Raw genomic sequence first — 19381 nt, forward strand, 5'->3', positions numbered from 1 at the left:
AAAAACTGCACAGCCCATGAACAAGTAACTCAACATCTAAATATATACCTAATACAAGTTTCTAAATTGGTGCAACAAAAGGCATATCCAAGGATGTTCATAGCAACTTCATTCATAATTTTTCCAAAATCTGAAGATGACCCATGTGCCCCATATATACTGAATAAACTACAATGGAAAGTATGTCTTGAATGGAGCAATCTCACCAATATAACAACAAGCCAAAGAGCCTCGATGCCAGTGAATAAAACCTGTGTTATTCCATTTTTATGAATTATAAAAACAGACAAGATGAGTCAATGGTTATAGAAGCCAACATCATTGGGAGGGGACAAGAGGGGTGGTACCTCCTAGATGCTGGGTGAGACTTACATCTTTATCTAGGTGGTGATTGTATGGGTGGCTGCATTTGTAAAATTTCATCAAATTTGTACGCTGAAGACTTGTGCCATTTATTGTATGTAAGTTATACTTTGTGAACAAAAAGAAGAAGCTTTTAAGACCCCAAAGCTCTACAAGTTTATTTTTGACATTCTATAAAGTATAAAAATGTACCAATGGGATATCTCAGTTATCATTTTTTTAATTGCAAGAACAACAGCCTATTGTAAATGCTGTTTTGTGGTCTATAAACAATGTCCCTATAAACAAAAATGTCATGATCATTTTCCCATTCAATAAATTTTCCACTATTACATGAAAAACTATTTGCTTTGTGTAAAAGGTAAGCATACCTCATGACTCCAAGTCAACTGAAGAGAACTTTGCCCCCCAGCCACACACATAGGAATGAATAACACAACAGAGGAGAGAATGTTTCTTCTGGAAGAGTGAACAGCCCAAAGGTTAACCACAGAACCAGGCAATAACAATTCATCAGGGCTTCTCATAAATGATGCTGGTTCATGCAGCCCATGAGGGCTTTTTGCTTATATACTCAGATGCTAACTTGTGTGGGAACAAAAAGAAGGATGTTTCATGATGTTTACAGGAAGTCGAACACAGTTCTGAATGTGCTCATGGGTATGCACATTAGCACTATCTGTCACATATATCTTATTTCAAAGCTGTTTTTTTTCTTTTTTACATCTTTTTTTCTGTGAATCTTCTTGAGCTTCATTTTCATTACCCATAAAAAACGGTGTAATCATCCTCACCTACCTAGTAAGTTGATATATTGCGTACTAAATGTTCAACATGAAAGATGTGCCAGATACCATACCAGGCATTTTCCATGCATCATGGAATAGACATAATGTCTGTTTTTGGATCTGACACTCTTAGTATAAAATATGAGTCAATCTCTAAAGGTGAGCAAAAGCCCATGTCAAATTCAGTCTATGATTTCGTGGAAACTTGATTGTGTTCATGAAAAGAACCTTAAACCATTAGGCTTCGACCTAGATTAGATTTGGCAATCAAAAAATAAAGTCCAACACACTGTGCTGTAACAAGGAAGAGAACCACAAGTCCTTACTCTTTGTAGAATTGTGATCAAATGACTCAAATACTGACAAGAATTTTTTTGTTTGGGGGGGCTAGTATTTTAAGCAAATATAACCTCTCTTCTACCTCACAGCTTATATCTCTACCTGAGATAAAAAAAACAAATGAATAAAATAACTGCCTTCTCTCACTAGAGTATAAAACTCCATTCAAACAGTATTTCGTCATTTTTTTTAGTGATCTAACTTCAGTTTGGAAGGAGGCCTGAGACGGTGACCACTCCAAAAGTTTTCACTGACAAAGTAAACAAACAGGAATGAATGAATGAAAAAATGGACAAAGGAGTGAACAATGGGGTGAGGACTTTAGAGCTGTAATGCCAGAGCTTGAGCCTCTACTCATATTGTTCCCGACACTTACGTGGATGTGCGCCTGGCTCCAGGAGAGAGCTCTGATGACCAGCCCCTGTTCACACATAATCTGCAGTTACATCGTCCAACATTCCCTCAATCAGTCAGATTCTTGGGAGAAACAATACTCATTGTATCTGACTGAATGAAATTTAATGAAGAGATTGTTTACAGAGGTATAGACATTGCCTGTAATCCCAGCAACTCAAGAGGCTGAGGCAGGAGGACCACGAGTTCAAAGCCAGCCTCAGCAATTGCGAGGCACTAAGCAACTCATGAGACCCTGTCTCTAAATAAAATACAAAAGAGAGCTGGGGATGTGGCTCAGTGGCCAAGTGCTCCTGAGTAGGTCAATCCCTGAACCCCCTCCAAAAAAAGGGAAAGAAACTTCTAAGGGATAGTAACAGGCCCAGAGACTAACAATAACAAAAACTACTGTTACACCAGTGTCTAAAAGCACCAGGAGAGGACCAGCAGTGCCCAGTGAATCTGCCCAATAATTCAGTCACCTCCAAAGGCACAGGAAGGCAGGAGAGGTGGAGCACCCACACCTCTCTTTTCTACCCTCCAGTACCCTGCCAGAATTTTATGGCCAAACTCAACTGAAAGAGAGAATAAAAACCAGGGTGACAGATTCCGTGGAAGTCAGACTCTGGGGACACCTCATTAATCAGAAAAGGGTAGCGAGAACTAGAGGGACAAGCAGGAAATACCAGCACAGCCTTTCATGCACTCTCCACCACAATCAGGAAGAACCCCAGGCCAGATGAGATGAGCTCAAACCCCCTGGTCCCTCCGCCCACACTGTCTGACCTCTTTAAAGGTTTACTACCAGTTTTAATCTTCTCTCCATTGACATTCAGTGGCTCCAGATCTTATTGATCTTGGATGACAATTCATGGGAAGCCTGAGTTAACAACCATTAAGAATAATCGTGGAGGAGGAGGACTCAATGTGAGCACCTACCAGGTGTTGGACATTGGGCTCAGCACTGGACAGAAAACAATAAAGAAAGTTCCTCTTCTCTTGAGGAGCTTACAGTGACAGTGTGGGAGATTCAATAAGAAGGGGGAAAAAACAACCTGTAGTTATAATTCCGCAACAATGCAGATGACAATTTACTAAGAATAAAGGAGTAAAACCATGAAATCCTTTCTCAATGGAAAAAACTTTCATCCCCTTGAAACTTTTGTATTTCACCAGAAAAGAAAGACAACTTCAAATAACCCAAGTAATATTGAACAGGAAGAATTTCTGGGTTCAGAAGTTAAAAGAGAAATTTCAGAATCAGAGACCAGGAATCAAATCTCTGGCTTTACCAATTTGAAGTCTCAAATGACTGCAGTCTCCCCTCGGAAGGGAGATAGTGGTATCCTTGTCACAGGGTGGCTGAGAACAGGACATCATCTATCTTTTTGAGTGAAAAGCCTTTCCTGGGCACTGTGCTAAAAATCAGAGTGTTATGTTATGTTACTCAAAACATTCAACCCATTTGCAATAAGGAGAAGGGAAGAAAGTCAAACTGATACAGGTGAAATCTCCATATATCCCTGTAATTGTGCCCCAGCAGTTGTAATTAAGGCCACTTTGGGAATAAAGTGCTCTGGTAACACTCTCCATATGATTTCAAATCATGCCCTTAATTTTCTACTCCAAGAAAAAAAGCACATGATTGCACTTCAAAAAGTGACTGCTCAGTGGCTGAAGTTTCAGATTGGAGTTAATTTCAAGGTTGATTGGCATGTCAGAGTTAATGATTTTGTCCCAGAGAACTTAAAATTTATAATTATCCTAAAGACTATAAATAGTGTTGGAAAAAGTCTATAGTTGTCCTCAACCTGTTTTTTTTCCCCAAAAAAATTTCCCCAAATTGCTCCTTGCGATAAACTCTCTCTACAATAATTGCAACCAAAAGTGATAGTAGTTAAAATTACAGCACCCGACCCTCTCTTGAATTTATAAACCAGTCAGTGTCACTATTAGGTCACAAAGATCATTTTTAAAAAAAGAGACACAGTTCTCTCCTCCCCAGTATGAGCTTTGGTTAAATAAAAAATGGAAAAACATATACATAAATTGAATTATTTGTTTTTTAAATTAGCTAAAAAGTGCATATATCAAAAAAATGAAAGAAGCAAAATTCTTGGAAAAGGGCAGAGTAGTTGTCAGTAGCAAATCAGCATGGAGGAAGAGAAGGGAATGGAAAAGAGAAAGAGGAGGAGAAGCCAAGAAAAGGAAAGAAAGCAAGTGCGAATCCAATCTGCAAAAGTTCACACATTCGAGTTTCTGAGAGGAATTGGCTTCTCAGATTAAATCTTTTCTGTGTGATCTTGGAGCATGGCTTGTATTCTTTTAAACACATTATATGATGCAGCTCAGCCTCCATTCTAGCCTGTTCTCTATTCTTGAAGCCTCTCTCTACACATTCTTCCAGCCTTCTCACATGAACTTGGAATTTTGCTCTGGCAGAGTCAGGGGTCATCTGGGGGAAGAAGACAGATGTGTTCATGTGTTTGCTTTTTTCATATTTTACTGGGCTGTATTTTCAATTGTGTTAGTCAGGGCAAGTCAACACCTGCATCTATAACAAATACAACTGTAGTATTAAGCCATGAGATTTGAGAGTTACTTCCTGGCCACTCCACCGTCTGATCAAGTGTTCAGCATTCAGCCCTCTTCTAGCTGATTCATGGCCCAGAATATTTTCATTTTTGGGCACTAACATCTACAACATGAGAACTCCAAAGCTGCCACAGGGAGAAAGAGAGGGTGGGTATTGGGTAAAAGAGAATATGTCACTTCTACTCACCTTCCAATGGCTATACCATAATTGTGAGGGGCCTGGGATAAGGTTTAGCTATGTGCCTAGGAAGAAGAAAAGAAGGGAGCTCTGTGGTAAGCACCAATGTTTCCTGCTATGGTGTGTTTGTTGCCTGAGAAAAGCAAAGAACTCTTCCAATAATATTTGAGGTACATTTCCCAATAACCTCTTGAGCTCAGTACTCTCAGCGAGGCCCTGAAAGGAGAACTGCAATTGCTCAAGCTCACAGACTTAAACTATGGAGGCAGAAAGCTCAGGTCAGGTTACAGTTGTAAATGCAGAATTCTTTTCTGCAAGGTCCCCAGAGATCCTTCCACTGACAAAGGAGACCCAGGTAACAACATCTGGCCCCTCATCCACTAGCAGAGCATCTGCAAGGACAGATGGAGACCCTCATCCACTGCTCCTCTTATGTCCCTCAGAACCTCCAAATAAATAAATGCAAAGAAGAGAAGGGCTCAGGCTTTTCTAAGTTCTTAGAATCCCTGAATCAAACTGTCTGGCCTGGGGCATCTCAGGAAACCACACTGGCTGTCAGAGGAGGGAATCAGGAAAGCTGGCTGCTCACTTAGAACTCTCCAGCTTCCAATAGCACTGAAGCCCCTGGGTTTCTGCTATGAGATAATTAGGGAAACCACCCCCCCACCTCCCCATGCGAGATAATGGCTTACAGATTGGAAATCAAAGCATAATCTCCAAATGCAGAGGATGGGTTTGCATCAACAACATATTTAAAATAAACAAAAACCACTGAAAAATGGAGCATTAACAGAAATCAAACCAGAATCAAGAAATCTGGATTCAGGCCTGGCTCTGACACTACTGACGCATGTGATCCTGCACAGCCAGGTACTCTGGACTTTGGGTGTCCTCTTGTGTGGAAACCAAAGGGCTTAGGTTCAGTGGTTCTCAATGGGGGGGACAGCACTGCCCCCTAGGGGCCACTTATAGAATGGTGGCATTTTTATGGCCACAATGCCTGGAAAACACAAATAGTGTTTAGCAGGGGAAGGCCAGGAAAACTCCATGTCCAGCGCCATGTGGAATAGTGTCCCCCAATAAAGAGTAGCCCCTCCCACAATGCCAGCCCAATAGCACTCCTGGGGCAAGAACACTCTAGATAATGTCTTACTTCTAGGATCAAAGAGTTTTTATATAAAATTATACTTTCTGCTTTGGTTCCTAGGAAACTCAGAGCAGATTGAATTCACAGCTTCTTATAACCTAAGTCCTTGGAAATATTCTACCTCTTCTTGCCCTTGCTTCCACTCACATTCTTACATGCGCGCACACACACACACACACACACAAGCACACACACCCCACCACCACCACCACCAACAACAACAACAACAAAAATTTCTCCTTACTTTAATGAGCTTGTTTTAAGTGAATCATTATTTTCTATTGTTATGATTCTTTTTTAAAGAGGGATCTCTACTTTAATACCGTATTTTTTCACTGAAGCTGTTGCTACTATTCCAAACTCCTTAATAGTAGGAAACATTTTTTATTCCTACCTGTATTCATTCATTCAATCATTTAAAGTAGGCTTTATGAGAGCTAATATATACCAGGAAAAGTACTAAGAGCTTTACATGGTTTTTAGTCAATTAACCTCTAGGACACTCTTAGATATTGCAATTATTCTCATATTCCAGATGAGGAAATTGAGGCTACAAGAGGTTCAGTAACGTTTCCAGAGTAACACAACTTGAAATCCTCTTAGGAAATGGGCATCCAGAGATGAAAGTCAAGTTCTGAACAGACAGTTTGCACAGGCAAATACCCTAAAACATATAGAAGGACACAACAAGGTCTCCAGAATGATGGTAGAGTTTGCCAAATGAGCACCCACACCAGGCACAAAGCCCAGTGTAAGGAGAAGAGACTCAAGAAGATGCTGTTTACACTGAAGCTAGAGGCTCAGCCAGGGCAGGTCAGAGAGACAAACACAGCAAGGACACCCCAGTGGGAACCCCCAAGTGAGTACAGGTTACGGGAACTGCAGATGTTCAGCACTGCCTTTCATTGCTCTGAAGTCCAGGAAGAAAAGTTTCCTCTCTCAAGTCCCAGTTTGTGTCCTATTGGGAACTAGAATGCATCAGCAGTTGGGACACAGCCTGCAACCACAGTGTCAGTCCTCTTAGGTAACCTGAATGTGTCTGAGCCACTTTCCCAGATGTGGTTTCACAAATAAGGAAGAAGGACTTCCCAAAAGTCTCATCTAACATTAAGCATCTTCCCTTCTATTTTACTCAGTCCTATAAGGTAAACATCATTATTCCATGTTACAAGTGGGAAGACAGAGGTTCAGAGAAAATAAAAATGTACGTAACAAACCAGGGATTAAATTCAGATTCTGACTGCAAGCTCAAAAAGCTCACAAGGTCACCTCGCTGCTCCTGGGGTCTCACCTACCTTTGCTCAGCACCAGCCAACATTTATCAATTCTGCCATCCCTGGGACTCCAAGAGGCCCTTGAGGTCTCCCTGTCAAGTCAGCTACCATACCTTAACATCAGTGTTTACTTTAAAAAGTTTTCTTCCCTCTTCGGTGTGGTCTGAAGCAGCAAATCCAATGTCAATTTTGTTCATGCTCAATCTCAGCTCAGATAAACCAGTTAGCAGAGTATATACAATAAAGCTCCCTGCCAAGTTATAAACTAAGTAGTCAAACAAACAAACACAAAATCAAGTGAAGATCTAATTAGCTTGGTCCTATTCCTCTATTCCCTTCCAGCTAGTCTGGGATCACCTATAACAAACACCAGGGAAGCAAAATAAACTACCTGGTCTCCAGTCTGGGGTTTTTCCCTCTTTGACTTTTCTCATCTTTTTTCTTTCTTTCTCTGTCTCCCTCTCCCCACCTCTTTCACTCTTCTCATTTCTCCTTTGTCTTCAATTCTCTTTGTTTTCTCCGTTTTCTCCTTTAACATCATTTTCTTTCTTCTTTTCCTCCTTCCTTTCTTGCTTTGCTTTTTTTTTTTTTTTTTTTTTCCATTTTTCTCCTTGCCTGCAGGGCTGAAAGAGGGAGCTTTAGCCTGCAAGAGACTCAGGGCCTCTCATAAAAGCTGAATTCTGAAACTGATCTGTCAGTTTTTCCCTTCTAACACAAGAAGGCTTGAGCTTTAAAGAAAAAAAAAAAAAAAAAAAAAAAGCATCTCTAACACCTTTTAGCAATGAAAGGGGATATGGGACACTCCTGGGACACTGGAACCAGAGTGGGTCGCCTGCCCTCTCAAGCTGTCTCCGTACCCCTGGCGAGGTACTGGACGGCTCCTTCTTGACTTGCCAACAGGAAGGAGACCTGGGGCATGGAATCACCCCGTGAGCACAGTGGGCAGCAAGCCTAAATCCTTCTTTTCACTTCTTAGTCCCAGCCCCCCCCCCCCCCCCCCCCCCCCCCGTTAAAAACATCCATTCAAAGCAGGAGCAGAAAACGACAAGTGAGCCCAGCTTTAGCTTTTTTAATAATGTGAAAACTGAAGCAATTGAGGAATAGTTATTCATAAACATACAGTTCACGCTATGAAAGCATGGAAATTTCTCCCCTGTAACATAGCATGACCACAAGGGCGGAAATGTTGATTCACTTGAAATGAACGTCTGGCTCTAACTTCCAGCCATCCCCGAGGAAATATGTGCAGTGGGAGGAACCCTAAGCTTGGAGTCAGACCCCAACCACCACCCGTGAGTTGTGAGACCTTGGGAAGGTCCCTTCCCTTCTTAAGCTCATTTGCCTGCCTGTCTCTTCAACCTACTGAGTCGGGGCAAGCAAACAAGCAGACCTCACCTCAAAGAGTTTCCTTGAAGATCAGAGGAGATGAACACCCTCAAAGCCGTCTAGTAGAAATGGTGCAGGACCAAGAGTCGTCTACACTCTGGGACTCTGTCCCACATTTCCTCATTTGCTCCTTGATCAGAAGGAAGTCACTTCACTTCTCTGGATCTCACACATTCCTTCATTTCAAAATTCAGTTGAACTGCTGGGAATGCAAAATGGTAGAGCCACTCTGGAAAACAGTTTGATAGTTTTTTTAATAAAGTTAACCAAACATCTAACAGGTGATATACCAATCCCACTTCAAAATAATGCAAACTTACACTTGTGCAAAAACCTGTACATGAATGTTTATAGTAGCTTTCTCTGTATGTAATCACTAAATAATGGAAATAACTCATATTCCCTTCAATGAATGAATGGACAAACATTGTGGCACATCCATACAGTGGAATAGTACTTAGCAATAAAAAGAATGAACTGTTGACACATGTAACAACTTGAACGAATGTCACAGGCATTATATGAGGTGAAAGAAGCCAGCCGAAAAAGGCTGCATACTGTGTCCATTTATCTGTCTTTCTCTCTTCACAAAAGGACTACACTATAGTGATACAGGACAAATCAGTCAGAAATGAGGGACATGGGGAAGGAGTAACTAAAGACAGGTAGCATAAGGGAATTTGAGTGATGATGAAACTCTTCTGTATCCTGAGTGAGGTATACATATGCTAAAACTCCTAAGAATAAACATTCAAAAAGAAATAATTTTGCATGAAGCAAAAAAATGAAAATAATAAATCAAGTAGAAATAATCATAATAAATTACTTTCATTTTCCCATCACTTTTTGGTTCATAAAGCACTTTTACTTGGTTCTCACAGCTAGAAGTTATAACTGAGAGGCATGAAATGGCTTGCCTGGTGAACACTGTGATACTTGAATCCTATCTTTTCCATTTCAGATTCTGTGGGTTTCCCATCACCCCTCACAAGCCGATCCTTGAAGCCCTCTTCTTTTCTTAACAGCCATGTGAGTATTTACTGGAGGAAGCAATTCCATATTGACTATTTTTTGCCTTGTTTTGTTTTGCTTTGTTTTTCCCCAGGTTCCTATGTCAACCTGGTCTTCTTCCTGGGAATGTTTACATTTTCCCAGAGAAAAACAAAACAGGGCAGTTCACAATTCAGTAAAATGACACCTTCATGGGAAGGCACTTTTTACACTAGATTTTAAAATGAATGATTAGAAAACAAACTATTGCAAATTGTGTTTGTTCCTTCAACACATCTTTACTCTGCCACATCCTGGGCTGTGCTATGACTTGGCATGAGCCGTGTCTTCCACTGTGACAACTCTCCCTACATCCTTTTCTGGCTAACTCCTGCCCATTCTTCAGATCTCAACAACAACACGACTTTCTCCAGAGTGTGTGTCCTTGTCCTTCTCCAAACCTTGCTTAGATGCCTTCTGGGTACCCAGAGCTCTGCATGGATGATAAGCATTTTACTGCCACATGGGTCTGTCTCCCCCACTAGACTATGAGCACTAGAAGGGAAGACCAGGTTTGCATCACCTAGCCCAGGTCTTGGCATGGTTAAGGAGCCTTCATTCATTCATTCATTCAACAGTTGTTTGCAAGCGCCTTCTCTGTGTCAGGCAATGCCCTACTGCAAAGAAATATGCACAACATCTGTCCACAAGGAGCTTATCACCTCAAAGTGAAAGCCATCATAAAGAAACAAACAGCAGGCGGCCCTTTTGATATTGCATGTGTCATGTCGGCGAAGACACATCGAAGAGGCAAGAGACAGGTGTGGAATGGCTTGCTCTGAGGAGGAAGCCCTCAAGCAGAGATCTGGAGGAGGCAAAACCCTCCATTCCACGGGCGTGCACCCAGCAGGCACTGACTGTGACTCGAGTCCTTCCATTTCTTTCCTCTTACTCTTCCAGGCCGGAGGTCCTTCCCTGGCCCTCACGGCTCCGGTGACTGGAGCCATTGGGATTCCATCCGTCTGGCCCTGGAGCAGACCTCCCCACCCGATGGCCTCTGACAACCCGAGCGAACCTTTCCTGCACAAGGGGCACAGGGAGCAATTTTGTTTTGGAATCCGAGTTGGTGTTTAGATTTCAAACGAGTAACCTGCCAGTCTCCGGCCATTTGAGAAGTTGGCTTCCTCTGACTCATAAAGTGCCCTTTATGCCTCGGAGGTGACATAAAATATCATTCCATCTTTGCCCTGAAATACTCCCGACTGGTGCATGAAATGGGCCTTTATGGTACATCAAAGGCCCAGAACTGTGTCTTTTCCTGGACCTTTGATATTTTCATATTTGGCCCGTGGAATTATTATCTCTTCAATCCACAGAGCACTTGTTTATTTGGTTGGTAATATCTTTGTTATTGCTTCAATGGTGAGAAGGCTGAGCAAAAAGAAAGCGCCCAGCCTCCAAGCGCTCTGGATCTGGACACCCTTTAACTTTTATCTCCAAGAGCTAAGGAACTCAGTGTTTTCACTTCTTCAGCCCAGGTTTCCTGAGGAAAATACTAGTCGGCATCCCTCTCAGCAAGCACCTCTAATTTATGCTTCTCGGGAGCTATCCACGTTGCCAAGTTCCTTCAGTGGGTTTCCATGGCCTATCTGGATCATGAGGAATTGGTTTGGAGGTTGAAATAGGAGCCACACTTCAATCTTATGAAAGATGTGCTTGCTCACATTCAAACTAGGAACAAAAGAATACCCACTGTGTGTCTCCTTTTAAGTGAAAAAAGTGGGAACCATCTGGAATCCCTTTTTCATTTATTTGTTTATTTTATAACTATTTATTCTGTGTTGTATCAGACACTGGGAAGACTCTTGGAACACCAGTCATGGGACAGTCTGCCCTAGCAAATCCTTTAGTCTGATATCCCTTCTATCTCATCCTCCTTTCCCTAATTTTTTACCAAGTCTTGTGAATTCTGCCTCCCCAGTAATTCTCTCTCCATACCTTCTATCTCTGTCTTAGACAAGGATCTCATCATCTCCCAACTGGATTGCTGATGCTGTCTCTTCACGGGATTCATGGCTGCCAGTGTTCATGATGGTAATTCAAGTGAAATAAAGCAACATCCATCCATCTAGAACTCCAGTCCAACCTCGTTAGCGCTCTGCTTCCAACTTCCCAACCTTAAATGCCTTCCTGGTTCAGGCAGAGAATAAAGATAAGTGGAGTAGCAGGGCAGGGGCAGCGCTGGGAAGACAACCAAATGCACATGCCTCACCTAAATTAAGGCCCCATGTCAATCAAGCAAAGACACTTTTGGGATCAGTCCACACTACCAACCTGCAAGCTCTGGCTAAGGATGAATTCTTACGGCTTTGTCTTCTAACTCAGCAGCCTTATGACCTGGCCAGGACCAAGCTCTCTATTCTCATTGCTTACCCCAACCACTCCCCATCCTTGCTCTGATTTTATGCTCTAGATGTATTAAATTACTTGCTTTAGTTTTCCCCAAGCCATACGTGTTCAGACCTTCATGCATTTGCTCTCAGTATTCTATTTACCTAAAATTACACCCATTTCTCACCTAGAGAGTTCTTTTTCATAACTGTTTTTTCCAGTATTATCTCCTCTGGAGGATGTCCCATGATTACCTAGAAAGAATCGATTACTCCCCACCTGTCTTACATCTTTGTCTGGAACAGATTTCCAAAGCTGTCTTTCTGTCTGTCTCCTTGCATGTATTGCTCAGTAGGTAGAGAAGACTGGTGTGTGAGCCTTGAGTTTCCTGTGGCTGGTGCTTGCTAGGTGACATTGGCAATTTTTGCTACTCCGGTATCTTGCACTAATCAGGCACTTTAGCAAAAGTGAAAAATGGAAATATCAAATTCAGTGCTAGGCAATTTCACATACTTCTTACGAAGTATTACAAGCAGCAGCATGAAAGGTATGTATTATTACCACACCCACTTTCTAAGTGAGGAAACTCAGAGAGAAGAAGCAGAAAGCAAAAGCCACACAGTATATGAGTCATAGAGTCAGAGTTTAGCTCCAGGTCTTCCAACACAGAGGCCAGCCCACTCCCAACAATGTTGCCCATCTGGTTCTCAAGTGCAAATATACCAGTGGAAATGTCTAGATGTACCTATAATGTTTTACAAATAGACCAAATGGTGGTGAAGCCAATGCTGGTAGATTTTTAAAAGATAAAAAAGAAATTTCACAGGAAAAGTCAAGCACAACGGCTTGTGGATCTTCTTAGGCATTCTCTAGCACTGTTTTCACAGACCGTGGCTGTCTGTGGAGCACTGAAGAATTATGCAGATGTCCTGGCTCTGGCCCCACTCTTGCCTGAAACTAGGTAGGTGACACTACATAAGCTACTGCTCCACTTGGAACCTTCAATTCTTCACCTTTACAGGTAGGGGTTAGATTCCTTCATCACAGAGATCCTTCCCTGCAGGATGTCTCTCTAATTTCACATTGCCAACATCTAGAGGGATGGCAGGAATTACATTGCTCCTAAGCCCACCATTCCTAGCTGAGGCCCTACCCCTCACCCATCTTTCCTGCTCTACCTTTCCTTTAGAGATCTTAGAACCTGAGAGTCCGGTGAACAGTAGAAAAGCAGCAGTAAACAAGGCTGACCCAAATTCCTCATTTCAAGCGGGCAAGTTTCCAGGGTGAACAAACTGTTTCAATGTGTGGCTTCACACAATCAGAGGTTCTATTTTTTTTAATATTTAAAATGCAGTACTGAAGAATTCATTGATATCAGATGGGAGAAGATGTCTACTCTGGGTGTGGGTGTGTGTTTATGTGTGTGAGGGGATACAAAGGACTGAACCCACATATGCAAAATAAGTATTCTACCAATGAGCTACATTCTCTGTCCCTTTTACATTTAATTTTGAGACACAGTCTCAGTTAGTTGCCCAGGCTGTGCCCTTGAACTCATGATCCTTCTGCCTCAATATCCCAAGTAGCTGGATCATCACGTTTGTTTAAATGTATTTGAATTTATCCATTACTCTTTACACAAAAGCAAAAAAAAAAGAGATGGAGATCTACAATGGATGAAAAGTTTGCTGACTATTTATTCAGGAATTATTTACTGGCCTTCTAACAAGTTCTGCCCCTACAACATCTTTCTGCCCCTAGAGTCCATCCCCTACACTGACCGTGGTAGAGTCCCAAGGAATCTGTTGTAGTAGATCAGGCCTTCATCACCCCTGGTCTGGATTCAGACCGCGGCAGAGAAAACATAAAGAAGGGGTGAATACAAGAGGTAATTCAGAAGTAGAACCCACAGAACTTAGTTAGTAACTGGATGCAGGAGGTGAGACCAAGGAGAAATCATCTGGGATAACTCCTCAGTTCTGTTGGATACTGGGAAACTTATGAGAAAAGATATAGAAAGAGGGGTGCATTTAAGGACCAAAGTTCCATTTTGGACATTTTCTTAGTTCATCTTGTATTGTTAAAATAGAATATCATAGACTGGGTAGTTTATAACTGGTAAAAGTTATAAATTGGCTCACTGGGCAAGTAAGTCCAACATGTAGGCTCCAATTTCTGGTAAGGGCCTTCACGCTATACTATTCCACTAAAGAAGACAGAAGAGCAAGAGAGCAAGTGAGCAAGAGTGGGCCAAACTCACCTTTATAAATCCCCTTCCAAGATAACTAGCTCACTCCTGCAATAACATAACTCCTACAATCCATCCACATAACTCATCACTTCCTGTTAGGCCTTTCCTTCCAAAATGATTGCAATGGGGACTAACTTTCCAGTGCATGAACTTGGGGACCCATTCAGACCACAGCAGACATGTTGAATTTGAGGTAACACATCCAAATGTAGCTATTTGGGAAAGAGTTGGATCTCACTGTGGTAGATGGAATTATTTCCATGATATGTATCGTTCCTTCTAAAAGGCCCTTCCCTATTGAGCCTCAGCATTAGGAAAATCATAACACCTGTACAAATTGACACTGAACTTGTTCACACAATTTAATTTGTCTAGAAAAATATGAAAGAAAAATGGTATGTGTCATTTGCTTACAAAATCTTTAATAGACAATGTTTCTTCCATGATTTTATCTCTCTGCCATGAGATCGACATGTCCCAGAGTGGGGCTGCTCTTTCTTATCTTATCCAGGAAAAAGAAAAACTTAGAGGAGAGACACAGCTGACCCAAGAGCGTAAGAAATAAATATTTGTTGTTGCAAGTCATTAGCATTTAAGGATTAGTTGTTACTGAAGCCAAACTTAGCCTAACTAAATGATACATCATCTTCTCACTTTTGAAAGAAAAACCAAGACCCTGAATAGGAGAAGAAATGCTCTCACGTCTTTAAAATCTCAATAACATGTATTATTTCTCATATCCATGTAGAAGTTCTCATGTCAACAGTCTTTGTGTTCCTTGAAATTAATATACTGGGATTGAATACCTTGGTAGCAGGGCCCAGTTTCCACCCCCCTTCTCTTTTTAAATAAGGAAAATATTAGTTTCTTTTCCTCTGCAGAGATTTCATCTGTAGAATTTTTTTTTTTTCTTGGTTCAAAGATTCCTGTCTAGCATCCAGGCCCCTTAGCATGAGATTTCTTCCCCACCAATTTCCCTCCATAGCTCCACAATACTGACTTTATACATGAACATTTTTACTTGGAGTTAAGGCCAGGTGTGGGAACTTTTAAGTCAAAAATCCATTTAAAAATATTTGTATAGTAGAGGAAAGAGCCCAGGAACAGGAATTAAAAGATAAGTGTCTGACTCCCACCTGAGGCACAATACTGCTATGAGACCTTGAACAGCTCACTTCACCTCTCTGGGCCTCAGTTCCCTTATCTGTCCCAGAGGAATAAAACATACCATGTCTATTTCCAAGGAATACCTGAAGACAAAACAAGAGTCCACTTGTAAGTGTTCTTTGAAAGACTGAAATTTGAAAGAGTAGATGTGTGGGAGGTAGTTACTCAGAGGATTAAGTACTGCCAAGCAACCTTGGGCAAACAGCCTCCTGGCACAAATGAAAATCTCAGCTGCCTGCTGAAAGCATTTGCATCATGCCAGGCCACTAGGCAGAAGTTTGGATGAAGGGGGAAAAAAATTTTTTTTAAAGTGTTTCCAGCTTTTGAGTTTCCAAAAGAGTGAGATTTCTGGCCCAGGTTTTAAGAGGGCAGGGTTCTTGGGGCATATTCTGCTGAGGTGGTGGTATTGGCAATTCTTTGCACTTAGAGCAATCTATTGCAGATCTCACGCACCTTTACAATAATCCAGCTGTGGCTTGTCATTCTTAACCCTCTTCCTATGAAAAACTGGATCTCAGAGAGGTTAAAACCTGTCCCCAGGGTAATTTTGGAGGAAGGGAGTGACAGCATTCAAGGTCCCTTTAAAACCTGGAGAGGGCCTGGTGAAAGCAGAGACAATCCCAACCTTCCAGAGGAAAATGGTTAGAGCCTCGGCCCCTGGTAACCTGGGGATGAACTGGAAATCTTATAAAGATAGACCACTTGCCCAAGGTCATGTGGCAAATTAGAAAAACAGGCCTAGAACCCAGGTCTTGGGCGCTCAGCCCAGTCTTCTTTCTCTTATTTATATTGCTGCATTAGTACAAAATGTTCTTTGTAAGATAAATGGAAATTCACATTGAACAAAGCCTGAATCTTGAAAAAAAAATTTAAAAGAATGATCACATAGCTAAATGGACCAGAAAACAAACCATCTAAAGTGACTTTAATCCACCTAAGGAATCTCCCGAGGCCAGACTACGCCGGCCATCCTCTCTTTGCCTTCTCCTTCACTGTCTTCAAAAGAAACATTGAGTGTGTATTAAAAGCACTTAGGAATACAGCAGAGTCTTCCAAATAAAGGTTATGGAGTCTGCAGAGGTGCTTAGAGAATTTACTACCTAGTGGCCACTGTTATAGGCATATTCCATGAAATGACTCGTGTAATCCTGCCAACTGCACCTACGAGATAGGTACTTACGTTGTTTACCCACATTTATCCAGACTTAATGAAAAAGATATATATATCTTTATGAAAACAAGCAACCTTTGTAAACATTTAAGATCATTCATTTAGAATGGGGATCAGCGCATATATTTTGAAAAAGGCCTAAATACCACACTCTGTTGGAACTCTTCAACTCTACCACCATTTTCTGCTACAGAAAATGCTTTAACAATAGGGTATCTGTGTTTTATTTGAAAAAAAAAAGTGAGGAATTGGCTACATTTGAGTCACATACTATATTTTATAAACCTCTGCTTTAAGATAGAGTTGTTCATCAATATCTTATAGAAGATGCTGAAACATCCAGACCAATGCTAGGGCCATGGTATTCGATAATCATGTCCACACAAACATTTTAACAGCTATAACACAATAACCTTACAGGACACTGCAGAGCCTTTACAACAAGGTTGTGGAGTCTGCAGAGTTGCAATGAGCTGAGCATTCGCTACCTACCATGCACCACTCTAAGTCCATCACATCAAATAACTCACTTAATCCTCCTAACTACAATATAGATAGGTGTTGCTATTTATCCTCATTTTTCAAAATGTTTTCATTGTGTTCCCAAAGCTCCTCCAGTACATGCATAGTCAAAGAGAAAGGAAAAGAACCTTGCAGTTCTCGGGATGCCCATGGATAGGGTGCCCAGCTAACTCCAGACCTATGCCTCTTGGTTGGTTTACTCCTAGGCCAGCCTCCTTGGTGAAAATGCTGCCATCAAATTCTAATAATGCACAGAAACTGAAGGATTCACGTTTTGCCAAAGCTGAGTTGCCATTTTTACTGGTATTCTATTTTATTATATTAAAAAAAAGTCTGAACTGCTTTCTGATTGGGTAGATGTCTCAGAGAAAGACTGGATGTGGCACAGTGTTCATCATAAATAGCTTCTGAATGGCCCAGAGGAAAGTGGCATCAGGAAGACCATGTTCTATTCTGGCCTTAGCACCACCTGGCTGGGTCACTTAGACCTTCCCACTCAACCTCTCTGGGTGCCCATTTCCCTACACAGTATCCCTCCTTATCCATGGCTTTACTTTCTGTAGTTTCAGCTACCTACTGCCAACTGCAGTTGAAAAATATGAAATGGAAAATTCCAGAAATAAATAATTTATAAATTTTAAATGACTTTATTATAGTATATGGTAATAACTTTATGTTATTATTAGAGTTTTTAACCTTTTACTATGCCTCATTTATAAATTAAACTTTAACATAGGTACGAATGTATAATAAAAAACATGGTCTAGGTAGAGTTTGGTACCATCTGCAGTTTCAGGCATCCACTGGGGGGTCTTGGAATATATCCTCTGTGGTTAAGGATACTACTGTGTATTAAATGGGAACATGAAAATAGATGTTATCCAAACTATTTTCAGCCCTGAAATTTTATGTCTATGATCAAGGGGGAGGAGGGACAGAACTGAAATGTGATAAAATGGGATTCTGTCCTAGACTCGGTCACTTCTTCATCCTACATATTGAAGCAAGTCCTGGGCTTTAGTTTTCCCAAACGATAATTCTTAAATAAATTCATTATATACCCAACACCAAAATCTTCTCCCCTTAAATGTGTTTGTACATTTAGTCCTTACAGCCCTACAAAGTAGATGTGCTAGCATTATGCCTATTTATAGTGGGTAAACTGAGGCACAGAGTTAAGAAACATGACCAAAGTCACACAGTGAGGAAAGTCTAGAGCCAGATCTGAAGCCAGGTCATCTGTCCCCAATTCCATACCCCCAAGCATGACATTAGAACACCTCTATAAGCTTTCATCTCTAGAACCCTATTAGCTTAAGTATTCTATGGGTTTGTGATTTCAGATCATCTTGCACCATCTTACCATTTTCCAATCCTCTATAACCGCTGACCCTATACACTTCTCTCTTCCCATTAACCTCCACTCCATCCAGAATTCTGTACATAATTGTAAGGACTTTCCTGCCTTCAAGCAGCTTAGAGTGGAGGTGTAGCGGAGGGGCGGGGGACAAGCATGACATCAGGACAGGCTGCTAGAGCAGGTAGTGATGATGGACAATGGCCAAGAGTTTAGGGGACAAAAAAGAAAAATTAGACTGAGGGCAAAGTGGAACATTCAAGAAAGAGAGGAACTGCACGTCTCCCTTCCCTGCAGAGCAGAACAAGGAGCACTTCTGGAGTGACACGTTCCCACATGTACTCCTCAAAGCAATCCTAAAAGTCAGTGCCATTTTCCCCACGTCAGAATTGGTGAACTGAGACTCAAAGACCCAGGCCACCAGGCACCTGGTACAGGCTCCCACAAGCAGCCTAGATGCAGCAGGCGTTTGATCCCAGGCCTGTGTGACAGCAAAGCCTGTGATCTCTGCTCCAGGCCAGTTCTCAAAATAAGAGCAAGCATTTAGAAACCTTTTAACAGAACAGACAGAGTCATTTTATGGCTATTGAATTGAATGATTAAAAGCTGGCCTTTGTAGTTTATATGTCTTTGTTTTCCCCTTTATTTGGGAATCTATTGAATTTTGTAAGTGGTTGGTCCAGGACAGCATGGATATTTTGAATCATAGTTTGCAGGTCATCTGCAAAGTGCTGTTGTCAAGGAAAGGCCCTGGATTCGAAATCCAGAAAGCTCCACCCTGATCTCTGCTGAGTTGGTGACCCTCTGTGGCACGTTAGCAGGACTGTGAACCTCCCTGGATGAGTGAGGACTGGCTTAAACTATTAGACCTTTAACATAACAAAGGCCTCAGATGAAAAAGTCAAGTCATTATTTTTCAGGGTACAAAGGAGGGGTAGTGTTGGAGGGAAGGGAAGGGAAAAGAAGAGAAATAAAAATCAAGATTACACTCTGACTCTCTTCTTCTCCTCCTCCTCCTTTTCTCCTTCTCCTTCTTTGATGTAAAGGAATTGGAAAAGGTAGATCAAAG

This window comes from Callospermophilus lateralis, chromosome 7 (assembly GCF_048772815.1).
Source record: "Callospermophilus lateralis isolate mCalLat2 chromosome 7, mCalLat2.hap1, whole genome shotgun sequence".
In the NCBI taxonomy this organism is placed as follows: Eukaryota; Metazoa; Chordata; class Mammalia; order Rodentia; family Sciuridae; genus Callospermophilus; species Callospermophilus lateralis.